The sequence below is a fragment of the Macrotis lagotis genome, chromosome 1 (genome assembly GCF_037893015.1).
Source record: "Macrotis lagotis isolate mMagLag1 chromosome 1, bilby.v1.9.chrom.fasta, whole genome shotgun sequence".
In the NCBI taxonomy this organism is placed as follows: Eukaryota; Metazoa; Chordata; class Mammalia; order Peramelemorphia; family Peramelidae; genus Macrotis; species Macrotis lagotis.
In genome coordinates, this window is record NC_133658.1 from 686929867 (window position 1) to 686943278 (window position 13412).

At 36.1% G+C, this 13412-nt stretch overlaps 1 long non-coding RNA gene across 1 annotated transcript in view; it reads right to left on the reverse strand.

Moving 5' to 3' along the window:
• Nucleotides 1-1008: 1008 nt before the first annotated feature.
• The window catches only part of LOC141523212 (uncharacterized), a 79847-nt gene continuing 67443 nt past the window's right edge, over nucleotides 1009-13412 (reverse strand). The window contains exon 3 of the long non-coding RNA XR_012478404.1: nucleotides 1009-2472. This is a non-coding gene — a long non-coding RNA (uncharacterized LOC141523212). The remainder of the gene's footprint in view (nucleotides 2473-13412) is intronic.

Consider the following 13412-nt stretch of genomic DNA (forward strand, 5'->3'; position numbering starts at 1 on the left):
AAAATGTTTATAGCTATTGACCAAAAACAAGGAAGTAAAAAGTAAAAAGAAGGAACCCCACATACACAAAAACATTTATAATAGCACTTTTTGTAGTAGCAAAGAACGAAAAAACGGATTAGGTCAATTAAATTTTGGCATATAAATGCAATGGGATATTATTGCACTATAAGAAACAATATGAAAAACATGAATATGAATTCACAGAAATTTAAGATACAATATGAAACTTTAAAGAATGAAGTAAAGAAAATCAGAAAGACAATGTACATATGAATGCAATTATGAGCATTTAAAGTGAAAAAATATATATGCTAGTTAATTATAAATGATCAAGTTTGGTTCTAGAGAAGAGTTCAGAAAATATATTTCACTCCTTCACCCAGATATGGGAAACAATAGGTTTAGAATTTTGAGTAAGCTGTCAGAGACAGTTAATTTGTATTGGTTAGTTTTACTGAACTGTTGTATACTTTTTCTCTTTTTCAATCCTTGTCAAAAGGGTTGGCTAGGTTGAGCAGGGCAAGGAGAGGTATGTTCAGAAATGAATGTGATGAAAAAGCAAAGAACATCAATAAAAATATGTCATTAAAATATAAAAACAAGTCCACCAGGCAAGCCCCAATATGTCTGAAATTTCTCCCAACAGGGATCTCTCTGACTTAATTCTAGCTGAAGGAATGTGCTTTTAAAAACCCTAGAAATTTAAGTAAGGTAAATCTAAGAAAATATACAGAAAAAATCCATCTTGAAAGTTTCAATGCACGTTGACTTGTTGCAAGCAGCTAGAATCTTGGAAATCAAGCATAAGATTCAAATATTGACACTAAAAACAAAGATTAAAATAGAAAACACAGACACATATATGACTATTCCAATTTAAATTAAACCATTACATATATGCATTTAAATATATATATATAGAGAGAGAGAATATTAAAAAGAAGAAAGTAAATTCTCTTAGAGCAGAGAGTGTTATCTTCATATTTTTATTCTTAGTTCTTAACATAGTACTTAATACATTTGTTGTTGTTTGATCATTTCTGACTCTTTGTGACCCACTTTGGAGATTTCTTGACAAGGATACTAGAGTGGTTTGTCATTTCCTTCTCTGATCATTTTATAGATGAGGAAACTAAGGCAAACAGAATTAAGTGACTTGCCCAGCATCACACAGCTAATAGGTGCCTAAGATTGGATTTGAATTCAGGAAGATGAGTCCCCCTGACTCCAGGCCAGGCACTCCATTACTTTACCACCCAACTGTTCACCTAACACATTGTAGATATTTAATTGATCCTCGTTGAATTCAGTTCAGTTGTCTCTGCTTTTGTCTCTTAATGTGCGCATTGGCTCATGTGTCCAATCATCCCTATTCCCCATTCAGGAGACTAACCATAAACTGGGTTATGACTGATACTGTTACTTCTCAGTGAAAGAAAACATTCAGTCTCTGTTGAAAAAGATAATCTTAGTGGAGAGAAAAGGGAGAGGAAAGCCTTAGAAGTTGCTGAGCAAGGGAAGACACTCTTTCGAGGTCAGGTGTGGGTAGCAGCTGAGGACATTTAATTACTTGTCTACTCCTGTGAACTATCTCCTCTGCAAACACACATCAACAGAACTTTAATTCTTTAAAGTATATCCCATGTTAGCCAAGGGCACACAGTCCAGGCCTCCTTTTCCCAGTATCCCTTTAAAAAGAAAGGATAAAAGCACCAGATTCCATTTTAAAAGAGACCACATCTGCAACAGGCCCCTGCTGTCTTTCCTTAATGTAAGCCCTGCAAATTGCTTTTGGAGCCACTGCCCTGGGGCCAACGAATGCCACAGCATTCTCTGCAAAGAGATGGCAGGCTTCCAAGAGGAAGGCACACTGGTTAACACACCTCCATCCAAATGTGCTCCAGCACATTACAGTATGGTTAACCATATGCCAGCCCAGCCTTGGGTAGAAGGGAGCCAAGGTCTCCATCCAGGATGCAATTTGTGGGAATAACTAGTTATCTTTGACATTTCACCTAGAATGATTTTTTTGACATTGATGACCTTATGACATCACTTTCAGTTCCTTGCACCCATCATCCTCTGCCTCTCCCTTCTTCCCATATCCCTTAGTATCAGCAAACTAAGAATCTAGCTTTTTGAAAGAGTCCATGGTGAGAAACAATGAAAAAGATGGTGGAAAAATGAGAAAGGAATTTAGGTCACAGGGGAAAAAAAGGTTCTGAGCTACAAGTCTGCCTGACATGTGGTCCCTTTTAAAATTGAATCTGCTGCTTTTATTTTCTTTCTTTGTTCCTTCTTTTGGTAGGACCCAATGGGGAGGGGTGCACAGCTTGAGCCCAGGCCTGGGGCATTTTACCTCAGTGAACCCTTGGTTAGGGTCTGCAGCTGCAGAAGAAGAAATAGGCACTACCAGACCTGTACTCCATAAGTGTAGGTAACTATAATCATTCCAGGGATGTTGAGCACCTAGACCAGGGAAGAGACAAAAAAGATGAGAGATAGAAAGATGGAAACAAAGAGAAGCAAAAACAGAGACATAGGGAGACAGAGAGTGACAGAAAAACAGGAGACAGAGACAAAGGAACACAGAAAGACAGAGACAAAAGGAGACAGAAGGATACAGATACCGAGAGATAGAAAAAAACAGAGAGGCAAAGGGAGGCAGGTAGAGAAACAGAAACAGAGAGAAACAAACAGGAAAAGAGAGAGAGACAAAAAGAGACAGAATCAGAGAGTGAGTGAAAGAGAGAGAGAGAAAGGAGACAGAAATCAGTTTAAAGCTGTAAATGTTCTCTCATTATTTACTCCAATCTTCTGGCAGGATGTTTCTCTGTAAACATTAGCACCAAACACTTAAGTACAAATAAAAGTTGGTTTTATATATGACATTTTAAAAGGATGCTAAAATGGGTCCCTGAAGTTGGGTCTTGAGACCAGGTGGATGCCTCATCATCTTCAAAGCAGAGAAAGAACACCAGGAACTATCAGAAATGTCTATATCAAAACACCCCCATTTAATATTCACATAAGTAAAAGGACCAATAAAGCATTCTCTCACTTAAAAGTACTAGCATTTTACAACTGTAAAAAAGGCTCTGACATAGTCTATATGAAACCCTGATTACCCATGAAATGCCCAGTTAAGCTTGGAGGTTTGGCCCAAACTGGAACACTGCTTCAATACGGCTCACATCTTATGGAATACAGCTTTCAGGCCTTCAGACTAATTAGAGAGGCACCCAGTAGCACTGTGCGGGTTCTGTCAGCATTTCCACTATAAAACCCCCTTTTCTGGGGTTTATAACTTACCCATAAAAAATTAGCCTAGGGCTGGAATGTACCATGCAAAGGTTCACCATAGGAATGAGATTTTTTTTTGTTTTGTTTTAAACCAAATTTCATTAAAGTCAGTTTAACCAGTTCTTGTAAGAATTGCTCAATAAAAATATGCTGTTTTTATTATTTCTGACACTTTCAGCTCATTGGGTTGCAAAAAAATAAAATGAAAAATAAAAATCCAAATATGTATTTTGCAGGCCTTAGGTCTCGAGCTTGGGGGGGGGGGTGCATTTTAATTAAAATGTCTGAGTTACTGGTACCTAGAAGAAAACTCTTACCACACCATGATGTAGTTTTGTTTCATGAGGGGATTCCAGGACTTAGGTCCGGATGTGTCAACATTGGCTGTTAAGAATTATACAATGGCTAGGCTTGTAAGAGAGTAATGTGTTTTAGGCACCATCCCCATATTGTGGACCGACAGATCTTATGTGAAAGAGAGGATTACAGAGGGCTTTACTTCATGAGGAAACTTCTAAATTATTCTAGTCTTTAGATTGCTTTTATCTTCAATAATTCAAGAAACTGGGATTTCATTAGAATAGGGACTCTTTTCATATTCACAAAATATAATTCTCCCTGTGCCTCAATAGGTGATCTTCAGAAGTAGCTGTGGCCACCATGATGAGAAGACAGTAAGCATTAATTAATTAATCATTTACTTGACTAGCATTTATTAAATATCTTTTATGTATTTGTTAGGGATACAAAGTCAAAAGAATTTTTCATTCTATTGTGGGGTAAAAATATAAACATAATAAGTAAATATTAATTTCCAGAGGAAAATAATCAGTTACAGAGTAAACTTCATAAGTAATCTTGGATATGGTGCTTTGAATCATTGGGTCCAAAACAACACCAACATAAATTGGAATAAATTAAGGAGGGATGAGAACCTTAACTTGGCATGTCAAATATTCTTGGTCCCTGGCCTAATTCAGAAACTCATGTTGCTTTAACCTTTTAAGCTAGAATAATGCTTTTTTAAAGGCAAAGCCCTAGTAGGGAAGACAAAACAGAAATTAAAAACAAGTCACACAGAGAGAGCACATATTTTATTTCTACCTGTGCTAAAAGATGCAAGGTGGTATAAGTTTGTGGTACCCCTGTTGACCTTTGTCAAGGGGCAAAGGCAACCATCACAAGAAAGCTCCAATAGTTTTAGTTTCCGAAGCTAGCCGGGAATCAGAGAGGTCTGACATGCCAAACCAAGGTTCTCATTCCTCCTTAATGAATTGTCAGATTTATTTTTTTTGGTATTTTCTTTTTTTGACTTAAATGTTAGATTCTTGTCAGTGAGATAGCTTATGCTGGCAACCTATAGGCAGAACCTGAGTTGGATGAATGATAGGAAACCTTGCATTGCATCATCCTCACTCAGTTCTTCAATAAATGACTCAGAGTCAAGTCTTTGGTCCAAGTGTTAGATCTGTCAGGCTGTCCTGACAGCAGGGGCAAGTAAGATATAGAATCAGAAAGGATATTCATCTTGCTTTTGTAAATGAAGAAACATTCAGTTTTTTAAAGTACTGCTTTCTCCAAAATCATTCATCAAGTCATATCTGGAGAATTAAGGATAGTCTTCTGAACTCAAAAGAAGTGTAGTCGTGGGCAGCACACCTTAACTACCCTGTTGGACAGGTCACAATCACAGGAGCATGGATTTCAGTGGGAAGGATCTTTAGAAGCCAACTAACCCAATCTAACTCATTCCATTGAGAAGGAAGCCAAGGCACTAAATATGAAAGTGTTGTGCTCAGGGTCACCAAATTTTTAAATGTCTAAGATAGAATTTGAACTCAGGTCTTCTTTACTCCAAACCTCATGCTTGATCTATTTTTATAGAACTCTCTTCTTCACTGGAAAATGGAAGAGAGGGAGACTATATTGGGAAATGACTATCATGAAAAGAGTAAAAAGTTTTGTTGTTGGGTTTTTGTTTTGTTTTTTGCTTTTTCTAGAAGTCTTTTGAGACCTTCTAACAACTTCTTTTTGTTTTGCAAGGCAATTGGGTTAAGTGAGTTGCCCAAGTTCACACAGCTAGATAATGATTAAGTGTCTGAGATTGGATTTGAACTCAGGTCATCCTGACTTCTGAGCCAGTGCTCTATCCATTGCACCATCTATCTTCCCCTCTCTTACCAACTTCTGGAGAGAGAGAGAGAGAGAGAGAGAGAGAGAGAAAGAGAAACACTACAAACACCAAATAAGTGAGTCTTTGGGGAACATGAATAGAGAAAGCTAGGTGGCCAAATAGACAGAGTGATGAAGAGAGAACAAATCCAGCCTCCCCTGCTGGGTCACTTAACCTGTCCCAGGCTTTTCATCTGCAAAATGGGAATAATATCACTTTCCTCCCAAGGTTGTTGTGAGGATCAAATGAGATATTATCATTAAAGTGCTTTACAAACTTTAAAGATCTTTATAAATGTTGGCTATTTTTATAATTATGTCATATACATAGGATTCCTCTTTTGCTGAGATCTATTACATACTGCATTATAATAACTCTTCTTTTGTTTTGCCCTAAGTTCACTGTATATCATTTTTTACTTCAATGCAAACAAATAGTGACAAATTAATGGTAGCACAGTATAAATGTGAGACAGACTACTGGTCTTTGTGGTAGAAAGACTAGATTCAAAGTTTCTGTGCCTACCTGTTACCTAGCATTTAAAGATGATCATCTCCTATACCACCACCCCATCCCAACCTTTCTAGGCTTCTAAAACTCATTGACATTAACTTTTCAGTCTCACATAAGACATTTCATCTTCCTCCTATGGACATTTTCACTGGCTCTCCCCCATGAATGAAATTCTCTCCCTCCTCATCTCTGTCTCCTGTCTTCCCAGGCATCCTCCAAACCCTAACTTAAATCCCACCTTCTACAGGAAGCCTTTGTCAATACCTTTTAATTCTAATGCCTTTCTTTGGTTGATCATTTCTAATTTAACCTTTATATAGCTTGTACTTAGTTTCTCCCATTAGGCTGTGAGCTCCTTGAGAACAGGGAGTATTTTTGTCTTTCTTTGTGTTCCCAGGGTCTGGCACATAGAAGACCCTTCCTAAATGTTTACAGGAGACTAACCTATGATATTTTATAGTTGTGTGACTACAGATATATGGCTTCATCTCTCAAAGCCTAAGTTTCTTTATCTATTAAATGGGAGTATCTGTATGCCTATTAAAATATCTATGTATAGAACTTTATTTTAAAGTATTTTAAAGAATTTATATTTTTAAATTTATTTTAATTATAATATTTAAGATATTAAACACTTAAAATTTATTTTAATAAAATCTCTATAAGCATAAGTTATTATTTAAGAAATACATTTTACTGTAGGCATAGCCATGGATTACTAAAATTATATTTGGGAAAAAGAAAGGGAATAAGACACTTGATTAACTGCATGAATGTGGGTAAATCACTTAACCCTGACAGTCTCACATCCAGGGCCATCTCCACTCATCCTGATTCATATCTGGCTACTAGACCCAGATCTTGAAAAGAAAATGAGGCTGGTGACTTAGCACAGCACCCCCTCACTAAAACACAATTCATGTGCTTTTCATATCATCTCCATGATGTCACAGTCTTTTTTTGAGAATGAAGAACAACATAAGTACTTTTTAAATATCTCATTTGATCCTTATAACAAACCAGTGAGACAGGTGCCATTATACAGTAGAAAATTTATAAGAAAGTTACATTCCTGTTGCCAATTCTTTTCCTCTTTAAGACCAAGATCCCATATTCTCTCTTTTACTTATGATTTAAACAGATGCATGAAAGGTAAAGCAAAAGATTTCTTCCAGTATTCATCCCTGCCCCCACCCCAGCCCTGTGAGGAAGATGGGATGGAGATCATGGAATCTTGGAAATTGGCAGCAACCCTGGAGCTTACCAGGTCTTAAAAAAAAAAATGAATGACCTTCACTTGAAGCATTAATGGGAGTAAAGCACCCTAAACAAGTAATCCTCCAGTCTCTGCTGCTCAGTAGTGATGTTGGAGGCCAAGCTCTCCTTGGGCCCTTTCTAACATGATTGGCTGGTTCCACCAACATTTCAGGATTTCCTATACCAGTATGCTAGCTTAACAATTGTATTCCTCATTGCATACCATTATCTTCGTCCAGGATACTTGTATCCTTTATACATAAAATATTCAAGGAAGAACCTTGATTTTTTATGATAGAGAGAAAATGCATTTGTTATAATATTTAACTGAGAAGGAGATAAAGGAAAGAAAACAAGCTTTTAGTAAATACTTAACATCTATCAGACATTTTGCTATATATACACTTTACAAATACTATCTTATTTTAATCCTCACAACAATTCTAGGAGGCAGATAGTATTTATTATCCCTATTCTACAGTTGACAAAATTGTAGCAGACATACAGCTAATAAGTATCTGATGCTGTTGAATTCAGGTCTTCTTGATTCCCGTCCCTTCTCTCTCTATATAGTACCACATAATTATATTCCTTGATTAAAGAAAAGAACCTAAATCCATCATTGAAACCTGGAGACAAGATTTCTTTCCCTCCTGGTTTATATGAATTCTTCAAATAATCTGATAAATTGAAACAGCCTTGATTTCTCTCCACATACCCACTCATCCATATCTTCTTAACCTGTTTGATTCTTGTTCATGTTTTTTAATTTTTCCTCCATAAATTTTCCAGAGATGACCTAACCAGTTTCCAGGAGACCTTTGTCATTCTTTTAGTCTCTCAGGGATCCATATATACTACTTGGCTATCCAGTTATTCTCTTATTCTTATTCCATGACTAATACAATTCAATTTCCAGTCATACAAATCTTCAGACATGTTCTTTAACCCACATTTGGCATCCAAGTCATTGTTAGTAAGTCACATGCTGTAATTTGCTAATAGCCACAAGGCATCTTTCCAATATCCTTTGAATTAATGGTCATTTTAATTCTTATGAGTTCATTCTGTTTTACAACTTTCAACCAGATAGTATCTGAAAAGTATGTTTATGTTAAAGAAATAAGTGCTTATAGGTCTGAGCAAAAACTACCCCATATATGCCAAGTTTAACCACAAAAAAATTGTTAAAAAACATCAATAATAATATTAACTCTTTGAATTCTCAAATTTATCCAGTAACTAAACATATACTGCTATACATAAGATGAACAAATTTAGAGACATCTCCAGTCCAAATGTTCATATACCTATGGTAGAGTCTTCTGAACTATTATTGGTCTGATCGGTCACAGTAGGAAACACTGTACCCTAACTCTAACAAAGTGACATAATTTTGTCCTCTTCAAGCATGAAGGGCAACAACCAAAGATGTACAAATTCTATACAAAAATCTATTCTAAGATTGTCATCAGAGAAATCCACAAGAAATGATATTACTTTGATGAAAGCAATGTCTAATAATTACTAAAAAGTTATTAGACATTGCTTTTGTTGCCAATAGTCACTGAGACTTTCATCAAGGTAATAATCAACAATTTCTGCTTCCTTGTATATATATACACACTCATGTCACATATGTTTGAATGAGTATATTTTTGTGAATACTTTATTTCAAACTTCTAGAATCTGTGATTTCACTGGTAGAGACATATTCCCTCCAGATAGCCCCCTTCTCCACCTCTTAGTAGAGCATAACATCATATGGCTAGAGTTGGAAAGGACTCTGTTTCATGTTATAAATGAGGGAATAGATGAAGAAATATAACCACAGTGATAAAGTGATTTGTCCAGGGTCACATGACAATTAAAGATGAGACAGGATTTGATCCTGGGTCTTCCTGACTTTAAGTTCGGTATCCACCAGTTACCTCCATACCCCAATGAGTCAATGGAATAAGATTTTAGTGAAGAAATGCCCAAAGTAGTAGTAGAGGAATTAGTAGGTAAATTTTCACCTAACAAAAGGATTCTTCTTAGTAGGAAAAAACACTGAAAAAAGTTAAAAGAGATAGTCATGTATTCAAGGATAAGGAACTTAACCTTTCTCAGCTTCAGTACCCTTAGTTGTAAAATGGTTATTAATATTACTATTGTTTGTTGTTGTTCGCCCTTCGTCCTTGAAGAAGATCAATTATATCAGGTAGGTGATGTCTTGACTTGCAAGTGAATTGGATTTAAGTAAGGCACCTACCTTTCAGAGCTATTATGAAGCTCTAATGAAATAAAACAACAATGGCAGCAACATCTAGCTTTAAAATAGCACTGAAAAATCTGCAAAACCCTTTATCTCGTTTGAGATTCCCTATATCTCTCTGGATTATTTTATCACTTTCCTCCTTTTACAAATGAGGAATTCAAGACTGAGAGGTTTATTTACTTGTCCAAGGCCAGTAAGTATCTGAGTCAAGGATTAACCTCATATTTCCTTTAAGACCAGTGGCCTAACCATCAAGCCCCCACCTCATCCCCACCCCGACCTGTGATGTATGTAAAAATAATGTCTGAAAATTTCTTGGTTAAACATTAAGCACTACACATATATTGACTGCTCTTGTTACTACTATCATGATGATGATGATGATAAGATGAAAGAAAAGACAACTTAGTGAATAGAGAACATGAATCAGAAAAACCTGGGTTCAAACCCTATTTCTGAAACAGACTAGCTTTGTCTGTGGCAAGTTATCTAACCTCTGAATGTTCTGAGCAATTCCCTAAATTAGACATGTTGTTAAACAGCATCAGTAAAAGGAGGCTCTATTTCATGAAATCCCTACACTAATGAAATCACATACAAAGTAAATAAATGAATGAACAAATAATTAGATAAATAAATAAATATATAGTCAGATAATGAATGACTAAATGTGCAAATAAATGATGGTGAATTGCACTACAGGATGCATTTCAAATAAGTTCTTTGCAAGGAATTCGATTGAATTCCAAAATTTCAGGAAAATCCAATCCAGGTTCTTTGCCATATCTATAGTGACAGGAACTAGGTGGAACAGGGGAGAGAGTATTGGACCTGGAGTCAGAAAGACCAAATTTCAAATCCAGCTTCAGATACTTCTCAGTTACATTGCTCTTGTCAAATCTCTTAACATTAAATGCCTCAATTTTCTCATCTGTAAAATAGAAATAATAAAAACAGCACCTATTTCTCAGGGTTGTTGCGAGAATAAAATGAAATAATATTTGTGAATTACTTTGCAAATCATAAAATATTATATGAATAGTAGCTATTATCAGGAAACTTCCCCCCTTGGTGTAATATAATCTGAGTATATAATATAAATGTATGTTTATGCTTAACTTGTCTTCTGTTAAAACAATTTCTTCCACTTCTTTCACACATCCTATAACTTAGTATAAGGATTTCTACCCAGGGGTATTCTTCAAATACTATAAACAAGTCAATTTGATCTAAAAATAATAAGTGACTTCTATGTGTCAGACCCTGTGAATGAATACAAGACAAAAGCAAGATGGAGCCTGTCCTCATAAAGTTTATATTCTATTGTCAGGGGCACAGAGTATACAAATAGGAAAATTCAATATATTTTTAAAGTAAATACAACACAAATCTGGTATTAACAGCTGAGGGGATCAGGAAAAACTTGAGAAAACAGTAGTAATTGACCTGAGCTTAAAGAAAGCTAGGTATTACAAAAGATAACTGGGTGATACAATAGGGAGAGCACTGGAATTGGAATTAGGAAGACTCATCTTCATGAGTTCAAATATGGCCTTAAATACTTCTTAGCCATGTGACTCTGAGCAAATCATTTCAACTTGTCTGCCTCAGTTTCTCCTCTGAAAAATGAGCTGAAGAAGGAAATGGTAAATCACTCTAGCATCTTTACCAAGAAAACCCAAAATGGGGTCATAATGAGTCAGGCATGGCTGAATTAAAAAAAAACTGAACAATGAGGCAGGAGGGTATTCCAAGCATGGAAGATAGCAAAGTCTTGGAGTCCAGATATTAGGGCTGCTAAGAGAGCATATTAGATAGTGTTAGACTTAGAGTCTTGAAAACCTGAATTCAAATCTTGTCTCAAATACTTACTAGCTGTGTGACTCTGGGTAAGTCACTTAACCTCCCTCAGGCTTAGTTTCTTCAATAGAAAAATGGGGATAACAATGAGAACACTGATAAATCACCTCACAGACCATAAGTGCTACATAAAGACTGGTTATTGGTTATTATAATGATACAGTTGTATATGGGAAACAACAAATAAGATGGTTTGTCAGCAAAAATATAGTGGATAGGGAGAATAATATGAAATCATTTTTTAAAAGATAGATTGTACGCTTTAAATGACAGGCATTTATAAAAGACTTTAGGGAACTCCTAAAGCTTCTTGAGCAAGAGAACAACATAGTCACATCTCTATGTTAAGAAAAATTGTCAGTAATGTGGAATCTAGATTAAAGAGAGAAAAGTATTGAGACAGGGGAAACAATTAGAGAATTGTTGAAGTAGTCCTGATAAGGGGAAATAAGAACTTGAACTTGGGGCTGGCCATGGTTTTGAAGGGAAGGAGTCTACAGTGAGAGCTATCATTTAGGTAGAATCAAAACATGGCAAATGATGGGATTTGGGTATTACTTATTAGAGAAATTAAAATTAAAGCATCTCCGAGGTACCACCTCACACCTCTCAGCCTGGCTATTATGACCAGAAAGGACAATGATCAATGTTGGAAGGAATGTGGGAAATCTGGAACACTAATACGTTGTTAGTGGAGCTGTGAACTCATCCAAACTTTCTGGAGAGCAATTTGGAATTATGCCCAAAAGACAACAAAAATGTGCATACCCTTTGATCCAGCAATACCACTACTGGCTCTATACTCTGAAGAGATGATGAAAAAGGGTAAAAGCATCACTTGTGCAAAAAATATTCATAGCAGCCCTGTTTGTGGTGGCAAAGAATTGGAAATTAAGTGAATGTCCTTCAATTGAGGAATGGCTTAGCAAACTGTGGTATATGTATGTCATGTAACACTATTGTTCTATTAGAAGCAGGAGGGATGGGAATTCAGGGAAACCTGGAAGGACTTGCATGAACTGATGCTGAACAAGATGAGCAGAACCAGAAAAACATTGTACACCCTAACAGCAACATGGGGGTGATGGTCAACCTTGATGGACTCACTCATTCCATCAGTGCAACAATCGGGCACAATTTGGGGATATCTATGATGGAGAATACCATCTGTATCCAGAAAAAGAATTGTGGAGTTTGAACAAAGACCAAAGACCTTTAATTTAAAAAAAAAACATTATCTTATTATGTAATTTTGCTGTCTCTTGTACTTTATTTTTTCCTCAAGGATATGATTTCTCTCTCATCACATTTAAGTTATATCAATGTATGCCATGGAAACAATGTAAAGACTAATAGACTGTCTTCTGTGGGGGGTGGGGAGGGAAGCAAGAATAGGTGAAAAATTGTAAAACTCAAAATAAATAAAATCTTTTCTTTAAAATGATGGGATTTGGGGGGTTAAGGGGAGAGTAAAGGATCTGGCATGGCAGAATAAATGAAAGGGATGATTTGGAGTAGAAGGACTAGAGAATCACATCACATCACAGCTCTTCCATTTACTAGCTGTGTGACTTTGGGCAAGTTATCAAAATCCTTTGGGCCCTAGAATCCTCATCTATAAAATATATTTTGTTGTTGTTGTTCAGTTATTTCAGGCATGTCTAACTCTTTGTTATTCCATTTGGGGTTTTCTTGGCAAAGATACTGGAGTGGTTTTCCATTTCTCTTCTCTAGCTCATTTTACAGATGAGGAAAGTGAGGCAAACCAGGTTAAGTAACCTGTCCAGAGTTATATAGCTAATATGTGTCTGAAGTCAGAATTGAACTCGAAATCAGTCTTCTTGAGTCTAACCCTGGCACTCTAGCCACTGTACTACCTGTTCCTTTTTAGTTCTATTTATGATCTTAAGAACCCAAAACTAAGGTTTCAAACCTGGGTTAGTAGATAAATGGTGATACAATTGAAAGAAATAGGGAAAATGGCAAGAGGAATGGTTGGGAGGGAGGGGACATAAAATGTTCTGTATTAAGTATATGAACTTG